This window comes from Carcharodon carcharias, chromosome 3, assembly GCF_017639515.1.
Source record: "Carcharodon carcharias isolate sCarCar2 chromosome 3, sCarCar2.pri, whole genome shotgun sequence".
Classification (NCBI taxonomy): Eukaryota; Metazoa; Chordata; class Chondrichthyes; order Lamniformes; family Lamnidae; genus Carcharodon; species Carcharodon carcharias.
The window spans coordinates 180,394,815-180,417,682 of record NC_054469.1 but is presented as its reverse complement, the minus strand read 5'-3'; positions in this window follow the sequence as shown (position 1 = coordinate 180,417,682).

Genomic DNA, 22,868 nt, shown 5'->3' with positions numbered 1-22,868 from the left:
ATCAGGCAGTGGTCGGCACGTAATGTCTTAGAGGCCCTGCGGGAAAAGGAGAGGGTGGATCCTGTGGAATGGTTCCCCGAGCAGACTGTCAAAGTCATTTGGCAGAATGTCTCATCGCCAGAACTTTGGAATTCTCTGCACCAGGGGTTGTGGATGCTCCATCATTGTATATACTTAAGGCCAAGATAGACATATTTTTGGCCTCTCGAGGAATCAAGGGAAATGGGGAATGGGGGCCGAGAGAGGAGTTGAAGCCGAAGATCAGCCATGACCATATTAAATGGTAGAGCAGGCTCAATGGGCCATGTGGTCTACTCCTGCTCCTATTTCTTTTTTTCTTATTTAAGGAGGAACCTACATCAGGACTGATTTCAGTATTATGCACAAGGGCTGGAATAACTGGATGAGGCTGTGACAGTTACATAAAGAACAAATGTTTCATGAAATAGTTCACATAAAGATTGGATTGTCCTCACTATCATCTACTTGTAGCCAGTAAGACTGATCAAAGTGCAAATCTATGCTTCAGAGATGGGGCGAATGGTTATCTCCTGCAGAACTTTGTCAGAATGGACTCAATTTACTTTAAACACTTTTGCAGAAGCTGAGATGTAAGGATATTTAATGGATGTTTTGAAAAATCCTGAAAATTACAGCTACATGCAAGATTATTTGAAAGAAAAGAGTAAATTTGTCTTGCTCTTCTGCCATTTTGAAGCATCAGTAGGGGTTAATGTGGTTTGAAATATTTGGGCTATGCAGAGAGTTACATAAAAGTTAAACACAGAGCAGGCCTAACTGGTCTCTGCCAGCTTTTATGATCCACACGAGCTTCTTCTAACCCTACTTCACCTCACTCTAAGAAATTGTCTTATTCCTTTCTCTCTTGCACTTAGCTAGCTTCCTCTAAAATGCAACTATGCTAATTGTCTCAGTTACTGTATGAGATTGCAAGTTCCACATTCTGACCACTCTCTGAGTTCTGAATGTTTTAGTGGATTTATTAGTAACTATTTTATGTTTGTGGGCATTAGTTTTGGAGTCACTGGTAATTAGCTCTAGGTTTTGCTTGCACAGGAATATAGGAACAGGAGTAGACCGTTTAACCCCTAAGCCTATTCTGCCATTCAATAAGATCTTGTCTGATTTGCAACCTAACTTCATATATCCCATGATATCTTAGGAAAGCAAAAATCTATTAACCTCAGATTTAAAATTTAAAATAGTTTTAGCATCAATTACCTTTTGCAGCATAAGTTCCAAACTTCTACCACCCACCGTTCTGTTAGGAATCTAACTCCTGAAGATATGGCCTAGACTCCTCAATCGGTGGAAATAGATTTCCTTTATCTGCCTGATTTATTGCCCTTAATATCTTGAAAACCTCAATCCAATCACCCCATAACTTTCCAAATTCCATAGGATGCAACCCTACTTTGTGTAATCTCTCCTCCTAATTTAACCTTTGGGTTACAGATATCATTCTGGCAAATTTACATTGTACTCCCTCCAAGGCCAATATATCTTTCTGCGTGCCCAAGAAACTGATCACCGTACTCCAGGTGTGGTCTAACCAGGACTTTGTAGAGCTGTATTGAAACTCCTGCCCCTTGTATTCTAGTCCTTTAGATATACAGGCCAGAATTCCATTGGCCTTTTAGATTATTTTCTGCATCTGGTCATAACATTTCAATGATCTGGACCCCAAGTCTCTTTGGATCTCCACTGCTTCTAGCTTTTTTTAACCATTAATAAGGTACCTTTTTCTATCCTTTTGAGTTTTGTAAATTAATTCTTTCACGATATGTGGGCATTATGGGCTAGGCCAGCATTTATTGCCCATCCCTAATTGGCCTTGAGAAGGTGGTGGTGAGGCACCATCTTGAATCACTGCAGTCCACGTGGTGTAGGTATACCCACAGTGCTGTTAAGGAGGGAGATCCAAGATTTTGACCCAGCGTCAGTGAAGGAATGGAGATGTAGGGCAGGATATTGAGGTCGGCGAGCGGCGGGTGGACCCCATTTGCTGATGCATAAAATGAGGTTGGACGATGTCGGGCGGAACTCCAGATGTCACCCCGCATCATTTCAATTTTCAGGTCGGCGGGGTTGCAGCCGAATCAGCTGTGCGCCCACTGACCTGTCAACGACCAATTGAGGCCATTTAAAAAGTAATTGAACTCATTAAAGGACCTGCTCGTCCAACCTTAAGGTTGGCAGGCAGGCTGGGAGTCCTGGCAGACTTTGGAAAAAGCATCAAACCTCATCCACGGGCAGGATGAGGTCTCATGTAGGTTTTGAAAAATTTAGTAAAAGTTTAATTAAAAGTTATGGACATATCCCAACCCATGTGACAGTGTCACATGAGGGGACACGTCAGGGAAATTTTATTTTTCTATATTTATCATTTTTGAATTTGGCGCCGATCTCCCTGAGGCAGCATTTAGCCTCAGGGAGATGAGTGCACTCTATTGTGCGCATGCACAAAAGAGCACAATCTCAGCTTGGGGAATCCACCCCACCCCCACCCCCCCCATCCGCCTGCACAGGGAGCGCATAGCACTTCCTAGCAGACCTCACGCTGGGCAGGACTTAATTGGCCCATCCACATAAAATGGCAGTGCACCCCCGATCAGAGGTGTCAATTGTAGGCGCGTCTGTGCATGCCCACTCCCGAATATCCCCCCCGACGGGGATAAAATTCTGCCCATAGTTCCAAATCAGTATGGTGTGTGGCTTGGAAGGGAACTTGCAAGTGGTGGTGTTCCAATGGATCTGCTGCCATTGTCCTCCTAGGTGGTTGAGGTCATGGCTTTGGAAGGTGCTGTTGTAGGAGCCTAGGTGAGTTGCTGCGGGTACATTTTGTAGATGGTACACACTGCCGCTACTGTGCATCAGTAGTGGAGGGAGTGAATGCTTAAGGTAGTGATTGGGGTGCCAATCAAGTGAACTGCTTTGTCTTCACTGGTGTAGAGCTTCTTGAGTGTTTTTGGCGCTGCACTCAATCAGGCAAGTGGGGAGTATTTCATCACACTCCTGACTTGTGCCTTGTAGATAGTGGACAGGCTTTGGGAAGTCAGGACGTGAGTTACTCAGCACAGAATTCCCAGCCTCTGACCTGCTCTTGTAGCCACAGTATTTATATGGCTGGCTGTTCAGCTTCTGATCAATGGTAACCCCCAGAATGTTAATAGTGGGAGAGTCAGCGACAGTAATGCCATTGAATGTCAAGGGGTGATGGTCAAATTCTCTCTTGTTGGATATGGACATGCCAATTGCCAGGGATCCATGGGAACACCACCACTTGCTGCATTTGGACATGGACTGCTTCAGTATCTAAGGAGTCATGAATGGTGCTGAACATTGTGCAATCATCAGTGAATGTCCCCCCTTTTGACCTTATGATGGATGGAAGGTCATTGATGAAGCAGCTGAAGGTGGTTGGGCCTAGGGCACCGAGGAACTCTTGCAGTGATGCCCTGGAACTGAGATGATTGAGCTCCAGCAATCACAACCATCTTCCTTTGTGCTAATTATTACTCCAAGCAGTGGAGAGTTTTCACCTTCATTCCCATTTTCCTCGGACTCCTTGATGCCACACTTGGTCAAATGCTGCCCTGATATCAAGGGCAGTCACTCTCACCTCATATCTTCAATTCAGCTCATTTGTTCACGTTTGGGCCAAGGTTGTAATGAGGTCAGGAACTTAGTGGCTCTGACAGAAACCAAACTGAGCATCAGTGAGTAGGTTATTGCTGAGTGAGTGCCTCTTGATTGTATTGTTTACAAAACCTTCCAACACTTTCCAAAATGGATGACCTTACATTGTGTACATTGAAATCCATTTGCACAGTTTTGTCAATTCACTTGATCTTCCATCTACACTGCTCACAATGTCACCTATCTTTAGGTCATCAGCAAATTTGGATATGTAGCTTTCCATCCCAAGATCTAAATCTTTAATAAATACTTTATTAAATAAAAAATAGTTGAGATCTCAAAACAGGTCCTTACAGGGCACCACTAATCATATCCTGCCACTTAGAGTACCTACTCATTATTTCAACTCTCCTCCTACCGCTCAACCAATTTCATAACCAGGTCAATTATTTGCCTTCAATTGCACGGGCTTCAACTTTAGTTAACTGTCTTTTATAAGGGACTTTTTCAAATGCCTTCTAGAAGTCCGTATAAATGATATCCATTGACATTTCTCTGACCACTACTTTAGTCATCCCTTCCAAAAATTCAATCAGGTTTGTGAGGCATGACCCACCCTTTAGAAATCCATGCTGGTTCTCTCTGATCAACTGAAAATTTTCAATGTGTCAGTCACCATATCCTTAATTATAGATTCTCGTAATTTCCTGACAACAGACATTAGGCTAACTGGTTTATAAGTCCTTAGTTTTCTTCTCTCGCCTTTCTTAAATAGTGAAGTGAAATGCACAATTTTCCAATCTAAAGGAACAGTTCCAAAATTGAAAGAAGATTATAGTTAGGGCATCTGCAATGTTTGTTTAAAACCATGGGATAGAAATCATGTTAGTGTCTGGAATTGTCTCTCTTTAGTGCTATTATTTTCATCATTACCATTATTTTGGAAACTTTAATTTTGGTAAATCCCTGTCCCTGGTTCAAAATTAGTTTTGTTGGGTATTTCCAACGTGCTGACTTCTTCCTCTACTGCAAATAGTGACTCAAAGTAATTATTCAACATGTCCACTATTCCTTACTTTCAGTGACAATATCATCATTATCAGTTTTCAAGGGGCCCATATTGTTCCTGACCACTGTCTTTTTCCAAAATAATTGTAAAAAACGTTTGTGTTGATTTTGATTTTCCTTGCAAGTTTCTTTTCATTGATTCTTTTTGTAGCTTTAAATATCTGTTTGCTACCATTTGCTGTTCTTTGTATCTTACCCATTTGGCAGAAACTGTGCTATTTTTTGCATTTTGTATGCTTTATCTTATAGCTTATGTTAGCTCTTACCTATTGTCGTTTAGTAGTATAGAACTTGAGCATTGCTGAAAAAAGAGACATGCTATCAAAGCTTTACATCTTGCACTCATCAGGACAGCTATGCAAGATAGTCAACTGTAAAGGGAACAGCAATTTATACTGCACCAGAAGAGAGTGCTGATTGGTTGGCAAGTGGACTCTGCTTGGTAGAGGTGTTTCCATGTAGAATGAACCAGGGAATGACGCTTCCCCAAGGTTTTGTTTAGTTGGAAAAGGCGTAATATGAATGTGTGTTTTCAAGCAGTTCCACTGTTACTATATGGTTCATTGGTTCTTACACTGGGTGAATGTGCATTAAAATGCCATGAGTTGACATAGAGGGTATTAGGGGCCATTTGGGGTACGAGGGAGGCTTGAGTTGGCATGGAGGAGTCATGGGTAAGGCTTTCTGACTTTTCAAAAGTTCCTGAATCCAGACTATGGTTTGCAAATCCTCTGGGGGACTGTGAACTACGTGTCATGGAGAAGCTGGTCCAACTCCACAAACATTTCATGGAGGCTGGGAGATGCCTACCCTGACAATGGAGTTGGCTAGATCAAGAATACAAGGTGCATAGGCTCACTAACTGCACCCTTTTCCTGCATCACCAAATTGGGGTGGGAATCCTGGACTTGGGTCCAGTATGTCATTTTTAAATCCTCTCCACCTCCACTCTGACATGGCCAGAGGCATTAAAATCCGGGCCCAAATTTATGGAGTGTAGAATGTGGGAGACCAGCCAGGAGTACATTGGAATAGTCAAGTCTGGAGTTAACAAAGGCATAGGTGAGCTGAGATAGGGTCGAATTTGAGCAATATTATGGAGATGAACAAAAGGACAAATACGGGGTAGAATTTTCCCCTCGCTGGGCGGGCACGATGGGCAGGGCTGGGTGTGGCCACAAAACCGACTGCCACCCACGATCTGGCCCCAGCCGAAATCTTATGCTGGCAGACCAATTAAGGCCTGCCCAGCATGAAATGCAGCTTCGCACTGGCTGGGAAGGGCCAAGCAGGGGCAGGGGCCTGTTGGCCGCTGGGTCCAATGGCGAGCCGGTGGCCAGTTTAAAAATGGCTCAGGCAGTCCCAGAAAGGCTGTCAAGGAAGGATGTCTGTCTGCTGCTGTAACAATGGAGTTGAGTGTGGCTGCAAACGCCAGGCGGGAAGGCAGGTCTGGTGGGCACTCAGCCCCCACCCTGCTTTTCTGATGAGTGCCTCGCTGTCCTCCTGGAGGAGGTGGCTGTCAGGAGGGACATTGTTGTCCCCAGGGACAGGAGGAGGAGGCCACCACACCTCACCAAGAGGGCATGTGGGGAGGTGACAGCCCTAGTGAGCAGCCACAACGTGGTGTGGCGCACATGGGTGCAGTGCCAGAAGCACTTCAATGACTTGCTGTGCTCGGGAAGGGTGAGTACCATGTTGGCATGGGTCAGTGTGCAGGTGTGTTAAGGTGTGGTCGCCCCCCCCCCCCACCCCCGTGGACCTCAGGATGCTAGAGACTGAGTGCCAACTGTCAATGACACTGGAGCTGGCCAAGGGGATGAGGCCTGACTGCTTGGACTGAGTGCCTTGCAGCTCAAAGGCCACGACTCAGATCTGCCCTGCAAGTTGCTCCTCAGCTGGGATTGGCCAGGCTGCAATGGTGCTGCAGGTAGAGAGTGGGCTAATCAATGCTCCCCTGTCCTTTCAGGAGAAGACAAGCCATAACCAAGCAGAAACGGCAAGTACAGGCGGAGGCCCGCCCAACCTGCTGCTCTCCGGGTTTGAGCAGGAACACCTGGAGCTGGAGAGCCATCACGCTTCCTGAGTAACCAGGCGTGGAGAGGCGGGGATGCCAAACGAAGGTAAGAGCGCAGTGCACAGAGGCGAGAGTTTCTGATTGTGCAACCATTCTAGTGTAGCCTCCTCATTGATGTGCGACCTCGAACCTGGAGTCCTCATTCATAACCAAAAGACGAAGGCACCATGATGCAGATCTCCATTGTTTCACCAGGGTGCCTGACATGCACAGTGACAGAAAGATGACTTTAACTAATGACATGTCCTTGTTCTTCCTTTTAGGTTCTATGTTAAATGCTAAGAATGAAGCCCCGAACAGAGATGAAGCTGCAAACTATCTCCAAAACTGCTCGCTACTCACGCTGGCAATGCTGCTGACCCTTTTTACCCCGCCCTTGAAGGAGGTTTGTGAAAATGTTGGCGGGCCACCTGTCAGTTTTGCCTGTGCGACGAGCAGAAAATGGCACGGGCAAGGAAAAATCACAGTTAATTGGACTGTTAAGGGTCTTAAGTTTATGTTAATTAATGGTGGGTGTCGCTCCAGCACCCGCATGTGCTCGCCGAGCGAAGTATCGCGTGGGTGCGCGATGACATCGGGACGCTCGACCAACATCATTGCGCACTATTTTACTCTTGTTCAGGTCGGGTGCGGGCCCGCCCGTGGGACGAACATTTCTGCCCATGAAGTCAGGATCAAATGTGACAGAAAAGTTGCAAACGGGCTAGTTTGAGCTCAAACTGTTGTCAGTGAGAGAAATGGAGTCAGTAGCTAGGGAATGAAGTTTAGAGTGGGGACTGAGAACAATGGCTTCAGTCTGACCAATAGTTAATTGGAGAAAATTTTTGCTCATCCATTTCTTGATGTTGGATAAGCAGTCTGATAATTTAACAACAGTGGAGGAGTCGAGAGAGGTGGTGGTGAGGTAGGGCTCGGTATTGTCAGTGTACATGTGAAAACTAACGCAGGTGATACTGCCAAGGACGCATGTAGATGAGAAATAGGAGGGGGCCAAGGATCGATCCTTAGGGAACACCAGAGATAACGATGCGGGAACAGGAAGAAAAGCTATTGCAGGGAGAATGCCAGAAGGAAGACCTGGGGTGGCCCCGTGATTCAGCAATATCTCCCTGGTGTTTCTCCTCCAGGTTGCAAGAGAAAGATAGGAGGGTCCTCTTCCCCAGGGGTGGGCCCTGCCTGGCCAAACAAGCCTGGACAGAGATTTCAGAGGAAGTGAACAGCTGTGGGGTCAACCTCAGAATCTGACTCCAGTCCTGAGAACAAGTCAATGACCTGATTTGTTCTGCCAAGGTGAGTACTCCATGCCTATTTTCCCTTTGGGCCTTTCATGTGCTAACTCAAGGAGGGAGGGGGGTGTGGGGGCTAGTTAGTGGAGAGCGAGTGACCACACAGTTGGTGGTAATGGGATCAGGCAACAGCATTTCCTGAAGAAGCATCTCGGTGAGAGGTGTCCATCTGTGGTGGGTGAATCCAGCAAAGTCCCTTGAAAGCGACCACATGCAGGAGGTATTCTTGTGTCCTCATCATGGACCTCTTGGCTGCCACCAGCATGAGCATCGTGCTTGTCTTTGTGGGGCAGAACACAGCCCATAACTTAAAAGAATGGGCTATGACAAACGGAAAGTCTCCATTCCTGTCCATCCTAACCTCTATGGAGAAGGAGGCATTAGAACTAGCAGGGCAAAAGGGTCGCTACTCCATTGCTGATAGCGAAGTAGTACTTCAGACCTAAGAGAAAGTGTGGATGAGTACAGGGGTCCAAATGATGCTCTGGTGCACATGAAGCATCGTGCTTATGTGTTCAACAGACACATGGAGATCCACACAGGAGGTAGTTGGAAAGACACAATAGGAAGCACATAACCCTTTAAGTTATCTGTTCTCTCATTCAGGTCAGGCAGAAGAACAGAGAGCTGCAGTGATGGAGGGACAGCTGGCCACTTCTCTGAAGGAGGAGAAGGAGGAGGGGGGAACCTCAGAGGGTGCACCATCATATCATTTCCCTATACCTTCCACCAGTGCAGATACTCTCACATCAGTGGGCATATGTTTGCAAGTAGATTCAGGGTCACAAACTGGTGAGCAGGTCACAGACATGCCCATGCAGCTGATGGAGAATGTGGTAGCCCAGGCCACTGACAGAGGGAGGACAGTCAGAGACCAGGCTGATGCTGAGCTCCAGGCTGATGATCTGCCTCTGGTGTTGTTGGCAACATGGCAACTGCTGGAGCTGCAGCATGAGGTAAGGGAGCATCTAGCGAAGCTTCCAGTGGTGTGCGCACAAAAGGGCAGATGATGAAGGAGTCCATCCAGGCCAGGAGTGCTGTCATGTTTCTGGTGTGTGTGTGTGTGCATGGCTTTTTCCAACAAGGGATTGGTGCCCCTCATGGAGAGCCAAATCCAGCAGGTCAGTTCATGGAGACTGGAGGGACACACAGACCTATTTACCATCATCCTGGCTATGAGATTAATGCAGCGGTGGCAAGAGGAGAGGGGGCTAACACACCTGGAGACTCCAGCAGGTCCTGGCACTTCTCAGGTCAGCAGGGCAGTACAAGTGTGCGTTGGAAGGAGGAAGGAGTGGTTGCCTTCCACACCCAGGTGTGCTTTCCAGGTGTGGACAATGGCTCCTCAGCCCCTCTGCTAGTGAACTAGTGCCTCCAGCAGTCGCGATGGCAGAGGAGGGGGCCCCTCTGCATGTTGGGTCTCACCAGGCCTCAGGAAACCAGAGAACATCCGTCAAGGTCATCGCAAGTCACAAGGCAGCAAGGTCAGTAGTCTGCCTCCACCTCAGCTGCACACAAGCACCACATCAGAGCATATGTAAGAGACTTAAGAAGAGCACCTACCTGCATTTGGTGTTCATGGGTGTCAAACTGTGAAGGTTCTTGTTCCTTTTGCCATTTAATAAAGAATTCATGTGTTGATGCTATATCTTTTCATGTTTTTCAGCCCTTTGAGAATAAAGATATACCCAGGCTCCCTCAAGAGGCAGGCCACAAGGTACCATGCTGATTTCCACAGTTGATGTTTCCTCCTTACTGCTGTGCGATGAGCAACTGGGTGCAGGACGGTGGAATAATAAATGAAGGAAGTGACAGCAGGATGTCAGAAAGGTAAGGCTTTAGGTAGTAAGAGTTGTCCTGATATTCTGCCCATCCCACCTTTCAGCCCATCCCCCAAGGGCCTGGAAAACCCAGCCCAATGTTTCAGCTGCTGTCTAATAACAACAAGAAGTTATCCATACGGTGCCTTTAACATAGTAAAACAGCCCAAGCTGCTTCACAGGAGCATTACTGAACAAAATCTGAAAACAAACCACGTGGTAGATGGTGCTGTCACGGTAATGTCACTCGCTTCATAATCCACGGACCCAGGCTAATGGTCTGGGGGCATAGCTTCAAATCCCACCATGGCAAATCTGGATAAGTAGTCTTAATAATGGTGACCATGATGCTATTTTCACTAGTTGAATAAACTTATCTAAATCTGCCATCGTTACCAAGTCTGGCCTACATGTCACACCAGATCCACAATGTGGTTGACTCTTAACTTCCCTTTGAAATGGCCTAATGAGCCACTCAGTTCAAGGGTACTTAGGGATGGGAAATGAATGCTGGCCTTGTCAGCAATGCCCACATTGCATGAAAGGTTAAACTAAAAAAAAATTAGAATCAGAGAATATTTACAGCGCTAAGGAGACCATTCAGCTTGTCAAATCTACCGCAGCTCTCTGCAAGAGTGATTTAGTTAGTCCCACTCCCCCACACTTTGCCTGTGACCCTGTGATTTTTTTTTCTCTTCAGGTGCTTATCCAATTTTCTTTTGAAAGCCACTATTGATTCTGCCTCCATCACACTCTCAGGCAGTGATCCTAACTGCTTATTGCATAAAAAAATGCTTTCTCAGTTCTTTTGCCAATCACCATAAATCTTTGTGCCCTTGTTCTCAACCCTTCTGTCAGTTGGAAGTTTCTCTCTCTCTGCTCTGCCTGGGCCCCTTAGGATTTTGAATTTCTCTCTATCAAATCTTCTCACAACATTTTCTTGTCTAAGAATACCCCAGCTTCTCCAATCCATCCATATAACTGAAGTCCCTCATCCCTGGAACCATTCTCTTTTCTGCGCCCTCTCCAATGCCTTCATATCCTTCCTAACGTGTGGTGCCCAAAGTTGGGCACAAACATCAGTTGAGACTGAACCAATATTTCATAAAGGTTCATCATAACTTCCTTGCTATTGAACTCCATGCCTCGATTTTTGAAGCCCAGAATCCCGTATGTCTTTATAACCACTTTCTCAACCTGCTCTGCCATCTTCAACAATTTGTGCACTTATACTCCCAAGTCTCAAAGCACCTTCACCCCCTTTAGAATTGTACCCTATAATTTACATTGCATCTCCTCACTCACCCTACCAAAATATATCACTTCACGTTTCTCTCCAAGTGAACAAAAAATAGTCTGTTCTTTCTAGCCTGTTGCAATTTTGTCTCTCCTTACACACACACAATCTTTAAAGTGTTCAGGTCTTCTTATGGCACACATGTTGTTGACTGTTCATCTGGTGTCGGCTGGTTCCTGAGGTGTCTTTGTCTCTCTGGGGAATGTTGTTGCCGTGGCGAGTGTTGTTGCTGTGGTAATTGTTGCTGCTAATCCGTTGCATTCGTTGGGGAACAGTTGACCTCTGGGACTGATGGTTGTTCAGTTCCTTCCTCAGTTGGTGAAATCAGATCTATCTCATCAGCTGTCTGCTGTGAAGGAGCAGCCTCTCCAGTTGCACACCGATGTCTACAGTTGTAACGATAAATCTGGCTGTTCACTTTCACCATGTATGATCGAGGTGACAACTTCGTTACACAGGTCCCAAGTTGCCAAGTGAGCACAACTGACTCTGATATTTAAATAAAAAATGAGAACATTTAAATTAATAACATGGTATGTTTATAAAATGTGCAAGCTTCTTATTCAGCTCGTCCACAATCATATACTTTATGTACAATTATGCTATTTTGAAAAGAAACCCTAATTACACAGCTTAAAATGCCAAATACAGCAACACCACTGGGGTGAAATTAGACATGGGTGGAGAGGCAAGTTGGACATAATTGCATATTCCGCCATCATACCACATGCCTGCTATTCAGTTTTATTGAAGTCAGTGGAAGGCCATTACAGATGGAGCGCTTAACAGATGACCAATACACTATTACCTCTTCTGCATTCCTGCCCATGTCCAATTTCATCTTTGATGACACAGTTTACTTCCTAACAGTTTGCTCGATTGGGAAAATGTTACCATAAAAAAAATGATCTTTCCATCTGCGTTCCACGAGTAATGTAGCCAGGTCACTTTAAATCCAACATTTCCAGAATGTACGGATTTATTTATAAAGGAAATGGTGCTGACTGAAAATGTTTTATTATGTTCCCACACTTTGAAATTTACTCAGGTGTGTTTAGCTAAGGAATTCTAAATGGACATGAATTATTTTTCATCTAATCAATCCCATATGTTGTACTGATATCTGATAACATCAGTTTGAAATAATTCCTTTGTACATTCTCTTTGGTTTCCTTGGATGTGAGTTAGGAGGTTGTAACATTATCAAAAGGTTCAGGTGACAACAAAACTATGAGCCTTAAACTGGAAAGGTTTAGTAAATGTCAAAACCCAAAGATTAGATTACAGACTAGAATCAGATACAAGTCACTTGTTCTGAATCAAGAGTAGAGTCTGAAATGTTTGAGAGCTAGTAAGGTTTCCAGCATTTCCTGCTGTTTTGCAGAGTGCTTCAGTCTTAATGCACAAGGGAATTGTGATCCACTGTGATACCACTCTGCAAGCTGACTGGAAAATAATATCCAGATTGTTGATTCTGTTCCTCGTATGGACAGGTTCAACAGCAGCAGGTGTAAGAGGTGAATCAAGAGCATGTGGCTGACAAGTGCAAGGTGTAGCATCAATAGTAAAACTAAGCAGAACAAGACAAAAGTAGGATCAGTAGGTGCATGAAGTCAGCAGACTCACTGTGAGACCTTGTCAAAGCGGTGTGGTTACTACACTTAGTAGGTGAACTGCGTGTCTGGGTGCCACAGAGAATCAAAAGCTGTGTTTCTGATCATGCCCCAAATTGCCAAACTTAGTCCTCAAGGATGCAGTCTGATTTATGTGTTCTAAATTAGTGCCTATATAAGGATGTAAAAAATTGGTGTACCGGACAGGTTTCTTACTTGAAACAGTTAACTTTATTTACAGAGCTCTTGAAAAAGCTACATGCTTGAACCAGGTCCATGACTAGAAAGTCCGCCCCTAAGATTACACAGGCAGATGATACACCAAAGGGTAGGCTTGTGTGTTGATGGTTACATACCCTCTAGACATGCTGTCCAGCTCTAGCTGTTGGTCTGCATGGCTCATGTCCAGTTTGGTGTAGGATATTCCTCCTGCAAGCTTAGCATACAAATCTTCAATCCTTGGGATAGGATATTTATCCAGTTAAGCAGCCTTGTTCACAATTAATTTGGAGTCTCTGCAAATGTGAACAGTTTGATCAGGTTTCATCACAGGGACTATGGGTGCTGCCCATTCTGAAAATTTGACTGGCTGGGTAATGCCTCGCTTCTCTAAGCAGCATAATTCTGCATCCACCATTTCCTTTAGGGCGTAAGGCACAGCTCTGGCCTTAAAGAACTGGGGTGTCGCCTTGAATCTATATATATTTTTGCTAGTAAGCCTTTTCTCTTTCCCAAGGCGTCACAAATAATACTGTTGTACTTCTTTAACGGTTCAGGAATTCCTCCTGTTCTAACTTGAAAAATTTCTGACCAGTTGAACTTGATTTCTTTTAACCAATCGCAGGCCAGAAGATTAGGGACAGGATTTTCCACTCGACGTGCAAGCATGCACCCAACACGCCCGAGCGTGAAATAGCACGCAATGTTTCAGTCGGCGGGCACAAAACATTAAAAGGCCTGTTAAGGCCATTAATCAATTAATTAACCTGTATTTTTTGCTGCCCATCCAACATTTTGATTGGTGGGCAGGCGAATCAACCAGGTGGTCTTAGGATAAATGAGGAACCCCCATTTACCGGCAGGATGAGGTTTCCGTAATTAAATTATAAAGCTTTAAAAAAAATTTTTGGGCAGAATTTTTCAAATCTACATGTTAAAGTGAGGGAGTACACCATGTGGACGTTTTTTCCGGTATTTTAAAAACTTTATTCATTGGTTTAAAATACTTCAGCTCCCTGAGGCAGATCTCTGTCAGTCCGTGCTGGCTTCAGCGCTCACCCTCCTCCTGCCCCCAACCCGGCAGTGCTGAGCTTCTCAGTGTGCCCTTCATGCTGGCTGGCTGTTAATTGGCTAGCCAGCATGAAATCAGGGTCAGAGGCCGATCGTAGGCAGTGAGCCATTTCTTGGCCACTCCCGGGCCCACCTGCTGCACCTGCCTGACACCCCAAAAATCCTTCCCTAGGTCCTTCACCTGTTACAATGATCACTGGAAGCTGGGCTGTCTGTTGCTGATAGGACACAGGTACAGAAGCGATGCCTTTTACCTGTATTGCCTCTCCAGTGTACGTCTTCAGTTGAGCCATGGTTTGCTCCAGATTCAGTAGCTGGGTGTCTTCACTTAGGTATATAAATGTGTGTTCGCCCACCATTGTAGTTGATGTTACTGTGTCAATGTCCATGACTAGAAGCTTCCCATTCACTTGAAGGGTGACAGTGATTGGTTCAGTTTTTACTGCTTTGACTTTGTGTAGGGAATAGATATCATCAGCTTCTGGTTCAGTTATATTGTGCACTTCATTCATCTTGACCTGGCTGTCTTGATTTCACCTTGCATTGCTTTATTACATGCCCTTTTTTGTGACAGTAGTGGCATTCTGCCTCTCTAAATCTGTAGGTTTCTGGTACATGGTTACCCCCCACATCAGTAACAAATTGATTTCTGAATCACTGGTGAGATGCTTCCACTAGGCCTTTTCATTTTTCAAGCAGTGGAGACTGTTTCCCGCTTCGTGGCTGTCTTTCTGCCCAGCGGTAGGTTCCTGCCATAACTGAAGAATGAGGTCATGTTCACCGTATCTTTACTGTGCAGAAAGAGGCCATTCAGCCCATCGAGTCTGCACTGGCTGTCTGAAAGAGCATTCCACCTAGTCCCACTCCCCTGCCTTATCCCTGCAACCCTGCACATTCTCTCTTTTCAGCTAGCAATCTAATCCCTTTCTGAGTACCTCGATCGAACCTGCCTCCACCACCCTTTCAGGAAGTTTGTTGCAGACTCCAGCCTGGGTGAAAAAGTTTTTCCTCACATCACAACACACTCTCCAAAGCCTGTGAGTCCCTCTCAGCACTCTCCATTGCTAGTGCTATTTCCATGGTGCGCTTCAGGTCAATATTAACTTCTGCAAGTAAACGGTGCTGAATGGCATTGTCGTGTAAGCCGCAAACCAATTGATCTCGCAACATGTCATTGAGTGTATCTCCAAAATGGCAGTGCTCAGTCAACTATTTTAACTTCACAATATAAGTTGTGATTGACTCACCCGAGGCCCTTTCTCTGGAGTTGAACTTAATTCTTTGCATAATTATCGATGGCTGCAGCTGCATAAGTGTCTTCACAAAGTCTACCAGCTCGTTAAAAGATTTAGAATTGGGCACGTTTGGGGCTGTCAGACTGCAGATGAGGTTATGTGTCTTTCTCCTGCAGACACTTAGAAGAATTGTTTTCTGCTTTAACTCCACTGTTACTTCATTCGCCACAAAACAAACCCTAGGCACTCTATATACTCGCTCCAGTCTTCCATGGATGAGATATAAGGCTCGATTCTGCTGAACAGTGGCATGACTGGTGAGTATACTTTTCTTTCTTTCCTTAAGATGTACTCACATTCAGGACGTGAGGTGCAGCTTCGGAGTTATTTATCCTTATTGCCAATTGTTATAAACTTGGTGTACTGGACAGGTTTCTTACTTGAAACACTTAACTTTATTTACAGAGCTCTTGAAGAAGCTACATACTTGAACCAGATACACGATTAGAAAACTCCACCCCTAAGTTTACCTGAGCTTAGGGCTGGATTTGTCAGTATAATCACGTGACCCTGAAATGTTTTACTTACAATCACTGCAAAGGAAGGTCCAACTCAAGGCTTTGGGCCTCAAATAGCATTGAGCTAAGGTCCGGTTAGGCCAGCCTGAGATAGAAATGATGGCAGAGAGCTTCTCAATGCCATGAAAAAGGATATTGCACTGCAGCCTTTACAAATCACCATGCAAAGCCAGTGGGTTGATCTCAAATTTCCTAAATCAAATGTTTTTTCCAAAGATTGTCATGGATGGGGGACTGAGTGACCTCAATCCCTTGTGGCAATTTTACAGGTTGCACTGTCAGTGACCAATCCTAAATTTTCAGATCAATATTACCAAAAAATCAAAGAGTAGTGAGTGTCTAAATTTCTGATTTGTGCAGCCAAAGGACAAGGTTCCCTATCTATGGTGTTGACTAGTAAAATTATCTTCCATGCGTCATGAACATGCCATTTTAAACAACATCGAGAAAAGGTTCAGGGTTGGTTCAATTATACTATAGGGATAGAGATCCCTTTGGATGCTTCACGTTGTTCCACTTGATAGAAGCAGAATAGTTTTTGGACTTTCTACAGTTCGCTGTTTGTATTCTGTTGCTGAGACTCCATGGTGTGATCGCTGCAACTATGCCCTAGTTTGCAATGGAATGTGGCCAGAACAGAGGATATCATGCAATCTCAGTGGCTGGAATAGCAAAAATATGTTAGATTGCAACAGCAAATAGGTTTATAAGTGGTGCAATTCAATATCCCATTTTGTTGCCAGTTTGGCACCATTTGCCCTACTGAAAACAGCAATCTGTCCATCTAATATCTGTCAATGAGACCCACCTCTTACTTTCTCAACCCATTCCCTCTAAACTGCTGACCACTCAACTTCCCCTCCTGGTCCTCATGTTAGCTAATGTTGTTAACAGTTCTCTTCTCTCAGGTTTTGCCCCCATCTTCCCTAAATCTGCCATCATTACCCCACTCCTCAAAATAAAGCAACCCTTGACCCCTCTGTCGTTTCAAAGTGCCACCCCACCTCCAACCATTCTTTCCTCTTCAAAATCCTTGAACGTATTGCCCCCAAAGTATGTGCCCATCTTTCACAGAACTTGATGATTGAATCTTTGCAATAAAATCTCCAGCCCTGCCACAGTATCAAAATGGCTCTTATCACTATTACCATGTTATGATGACAAAGGTAAACTATCCGTCTTCATCCTTCCTGTTCTGTCTGCAAACAATGATACATTTAATCACATCATTCTCCTCAAATGCCTCTTCACCATCATCCAGTTGATAGGATTGCACTAGCCCGGTTCCATCCTTATCTATCTTAATCATGGCCAGAGAATCACCTGCAATGGCTTCTCACCCCACTCCTGCACTGTTACCTCTGTTGTCCCCCAAGGATCTAAGTTTGATTCCCTCCTATCCCTCATCTACATGTTGTCCCTCAGCAACATCATCCAAAAACACATCAGCTTCCACACACTCACTGTTGACACCCAGGTCTATCCCACCACAGCCTCACTTAATCTTAATTGTCTCTAAATTATCAGACTGCAAATCTAATAGTCAGTACTGGATGATCAGAAATTTCCTCCAATTAAGAATTTGAAAGACTGAAGCCATTGTCTTCAGTCCCTGCTCCAAACTCCATTCCTTAACAACATTCTGAAGCTGTTTGCAACCTTGGTGTCATATTTTACTCCAAAGTAAGCTTCCAACCACGTATCCGCTATCACTAAAAGCATTTAATTCCATCTGTGTAACATCGCCTGACCCTTCCTCTGCCTCAGATCATCTTTTTCGGAAACCCTCATCCTTGCCTTTGCTACTCCTAGACTTGACAATTCTAATGCATTCCTGGCTAGCCTCCCATATTTTCCCCTCCATAAACTTGAAGTATTCCAAAATTTTGCTTTCCATGTTCTAACTTGCACCAAATCCTGTTCACAAATCACCCTTGTGTTTATGGGCCAATGCTGGCATCTGGTTAATTAACATATGAATTTTAAAATTCTCATGCTTGTTTTCAAATCCCTCTATACCCATGCCTATTTCTGTGACCTTCTCCACCCCCACAACACTCCAAGATATCGATATTCCTCTAACTTGTCTCTTGAGCATCTCAAATTTTAATCACTCCACTATTGGTGGCCTTGCTTTTAGCTGCTTAGGCCCCAAGCTCTGGAATTCCTTCCCTATACCTCTCTGCCTCTCTATCTCGCTTTTCTCCTTTAAGATGCTTTTTAAAATCTACCTCTTTGGCCAAGCTCTGGGTTATCTCCCCTAATAGCTCCTTCTGTACATCAATGTCATATTTTGTTTTAGACCCTGTAAAGTATTGTGGGATGTTTTACTATGTAAAATATTTTTGTAATTGTTGTAGTATAAAATGCCTGGGAAACTGGGAGTCAAAACCAGTAAATGTCATGGCCTTGATATTGACCCACCCCTCTGCCCGTCTGGTTAAAGAATTAAATATGAGGAATTTATCCCAAACACACCATGTCCAAGCCTGCTGTCTTTTTAATGGCAGAGGATGAGTGTCTGAGAGTGCCACAGTGGAGACAGAAGTCACTTGATTAACAGATTTAAATTGGGGCTTCACCTTGTAATTCATAGGAGGATAATATGATTCAGCACAGAAGGAGGCTATTTGGTTCATTTTGTCTGCGCCGGCTCTTTGGTGGAAGTCTTCAGCCCACTCCACTCCCCTGCTCTTTACCCATTGTCACATCAAGTTTTCCCTTTTGAGGATTTACCCAATTGCCTTTTTGAAAGTTACTATTTAATCTGCTTTCACTAACCTTTCAGACAATGCATTCCAGAGCATAGCAATTCGTTGCGTAGAAAAAATATTTCCTCATGTCACCTTTAGTTCTTTTGCCAAGCACCTTAAATCTCTTTCCTTTGGTTACTGATTCTTTTGCCAGTGGCAAAAGCTTCTCCTTACTTAATCAAAACCACTCATGATTTTGAACACTTCTATCAAACCTCCTAACCGTCTTTGCTCTAAGGTGAAAAGTAAGGTCAGAAATTTGGGGGAGCCTGTTTTAACATTCACTATGGTTTCCCAATGGTCTGGAAAACTGCTGGTGAAAGGGAGGCAGGAGTTGTTGACTCCTCAGTGTAAGTGCCTTTTTCAGCACTCCTTGTGAGCCAGGAGGGACAACAGCAGGATCAGCTTCCCCCAGTCCTGCTTGCAGCCTCTTGCTCCCCACCTAAATTTCTGGCAACTATTGCAACTGCAGCCCACTACCTCCGGCCACCGGCCTCTTTGGTCAACTTCCAGGCTGCGAAATGCGAATGAACTCACGCTGTTAAGTTCAGAAACACCTCTGTGTCCTTGGTCTTGCTGGGTTCTTTGGCCCTTTACAGCCTCCCCAGCACCCTCCCGGTAAATATCAGGCTCTGGTTTCTAATCCTCTGAGGACTTAGCAGAGAAAAAATCTTAACTTCATGATTTGAACCCTAATTTAAGCTGGCACTCCAGTGCAGAACTGAGGGACTGCTGAATCATTTAGAAATAGAGGCACAGAATATGAAGCAAAGAGATCATGAAGCTTATTAATTACTGGATGTGCCTCTGATATTGTGCTATGAACAATTCTGTGCACCACACTTCAGGAAATATGTACAGGCCCTAGGAAGATGCAGAGGATGTTACTGAGGATTAGAGACTTTAGTTACAAGAAGAGGTTGGGAAAGTTAGAGCCGTTCTTCTTGGATCAGGCAAGGTTAAAAGGTGACCTAACAGATGTTATCAAGGTGACAGGAGGTTCTGAAAGGCTGTTTCCTCTGGTGATTGGTTCATAACCAGAGCTCATAGATTTAAAATCATTGGCGAAGGAGCTCGGAGAAGACGAGGAGAAATTGTTTCACTCACAGTTGTCAGGATTTGGAACGGTCCACCTGAAAATATGGTGGAAGCTGATTCCACAAATAATTTTAAAAGGGAGCTGGGCACATACTTGAGGATGGGAACTCACAGGGTTCCGGATCTGGGACTAGCATGGCTGCTGTTTCACAGAGTCAGAGTCAGATGGACCGAATGGTTTCTTTCTGTGATGGAAGTATCTATGAGCAGGATTTTGCCCCTGGAAGGGGTGCTCAGTGGATGCAGGTTGGAAGCTGATCACCACCCATGATCGGCACAGCATAGCGGGGGGAGGAGGGTGAGCGGGCCTAGCTCGAACTTCGCGCATGCATACGAAAGAATGCTTCAATCACCCTGAGGCAGCTCCGTGCCTCAGGGAGCTGAAGCGCTGTTTAAAAAAAGTAACGAACAAAATAAAAATGTCATAAAACATGTGACTCTGTCACATGAGCAGGGATATGTTTTAATTCAAGTTTAGCATTTTTATTTTATTTTAATTTGTTTTAGGAAACCTCATGTTGATGAGGTTTCCTAAAAAGTGCAAAGGCCGCTAGGCCTTTTTGCCTGCCCTCCTACCATAAGGCTGGCCGGGCAGCGTAAATTTGAATGTAATTACCTTTTAATGGCCTTATTAGGCCTTTTAATTGTTGGCGGACATGCTGCTGACTCCGGTGCGTGCCTGCCGAATGAAATATCATGGGATTACGCAATGATGTCGGGATGCTCGCCTGACGTCATCATGTGTCATTTTAACACTTGGCCAGGTCGGGCACGCGTCCGCCCGCCGAACTCAATATTCTGCCCCATGATTCTGTGATTGTCAAAGGTGTCATCTTTCTGATGACAAATTAAGATGAGGTCCTGCTTACCTGTAAGGTTGGACATTAAAAATCCATAGCACTAAATGAAGGAGAGCTGGGAGTTTTTGGGCAATGTTTTCCCTCAATTGACATTCAAAGCTAAACAGATTAACTGAATTACCTGGAAAAACTCAGCAGGTCTGGCAGCATCGGCGGAGAAGAAAAGAGTTGACGTTTCGAGTCCTCATGACCCTTCTCCGCCGATGCTGCCAGACCTGCTGAGTTTTTCCAGGTAATTCTGTTTTTGTTTTGGATTTCCAGCATCCGCAGTTTTTTTGTTTTTAAACAGATTAACTGTTTGCCTTGTTACTATTGGTGGGGTCTTCCTGTGTGCAAAATGGCTGCTTGTAATAGCAGTGACAATAATTCATTGTATCTGCGATGGCTTTGAGTCATGCAACAGATGGCATGGATATGATGAATAGTATAACTTTTTACTGTACTGTAAAATTCTACATAATAAAATAATGAATAAATACAAGTCTTTCTTCTCATCCTAAATTGCTGAGTGATTACTCTGTTCCTAAACAACTTTATTTATTTACTCTGGAAAATTCTCCAATCACTCTGTGTGTACTGGTAAGTGATACTGAAGTCCATTTACAGGAGGGATGAAGAACATTTGAACCAATTACCTTGTGATTTCCCCCTGCATTTCCCCCATAGCTTCTTTTGAAACTATTCTGTAATGGAAAGAGGGCTATTTCAACAATAATGAAGCTGGACATTTGTTTAGTGGGACCTATATTGCTGAAACAGTTTTGCACTGCTAAGCAGATATCACAGCCTCCTGATTCTGAGGCTGGGCCCTTGTTTATGATATGCAGCCGTTTCTAACATGAGGGTGAACTTCTGTGTCAAGCCACTCATCTTGATCACTCTGAAACTTATCTGATTATGTACATGTTTGCTTGTAAAGTGTATTTGGTAGCATGAAAATGAAAAGTAAACATTTGAATACGTCATGAAAAACTAATACACATGAGCCATTCAAGATTATCAAACACCGCCGAGTGCTCTCTTTAACAATCAAATTCAAGTGGAATTTCACTGTTACTTCATAAAATCTACACATCCGTAGAAAAACACACAAAGTTAACAGCAAAGTTACAGCTGTTGAGCCACATCCAATTGATTCACTGACAGCCAGCTCATGCAGATTTCTTCACAGGCAGCCAGCCAGTCCTGTCAGTTATCTAACACAGCAATAGCCTTACTTCCTTTCATCTTTTCCCCAAACTGTATAACTTCACATTTCTTTTCATTGAACTGCATCTGCCGTGTTCTGCCTCAACAGTTTGCAATGTCCACTTACTTATCATCACCAAATATCCACTTGAGTTTACATCAAAATTATTTACATAAATGGAGAGCAAAAGAGGCCCCAACACAGATCCTGGGGGTAACTGCTATTCAAATCCTTCAGCCAGGCCTTTGAAGCTCACCATTAATGACTAGCAACACCAACAAAACTGCATTGATATAAAACATTAAAATAGGGAAACGTCCCAAAAACACTACACAGTGGCATGAGGAATATGGCATCGAGCCAATTAAGAGGGTGACCAAAAACCTGCCTTTCGAGATCGATCTAATGGAGGGAGAAGGGGATGGAGAGCTTTAGGGATGAAGTTCCAAAGAGTGAGACTTAGACAGGGGAAGGCATGGCTGCCGATGGTGAGTAAATGGAGTCAAGTAACTTACTGTGACTTAAGTAGCACCATTGGCCAGTTGATCTAAATCACATTTCAGCAGCAGCTCTCTGTCTGATTTTCCCTCACTTACCCCACAGGGAGATGCTTGGTTTCCATTTGCACCCCCAGCAATAATCTGGCTGAAATGAATGAGACAACACATCTCTGCTTCAATGCATGGCACCATTGTGGAGCTTTGTTTGTTAATGTTAAATTTGAAATTTCTGTTGCAGTCATGAATCCCCATATTACAGCAGCAACAATAACAATGGTTTGGACATATTTTAATCGGAGTTTAGAAATGAATCAAATGGTAATTATTGCAATTTTGCAGCACTTCTTGATTGGCTTGACCCTTTCCCATAATCTCAACACATGATACAATTTGTGAAGGAAGCAGTTGGTCTGACAATCTCACATCCTCTCAAAATATTCACAGTAAGACCTGCCAATCCATCAAGACTATTCTCATACTAGGCCCAGAAATAAGCATTGTCAACAAATACTTCCACTTTATAGCCGGTCAGTGTAGCTCAGTGATA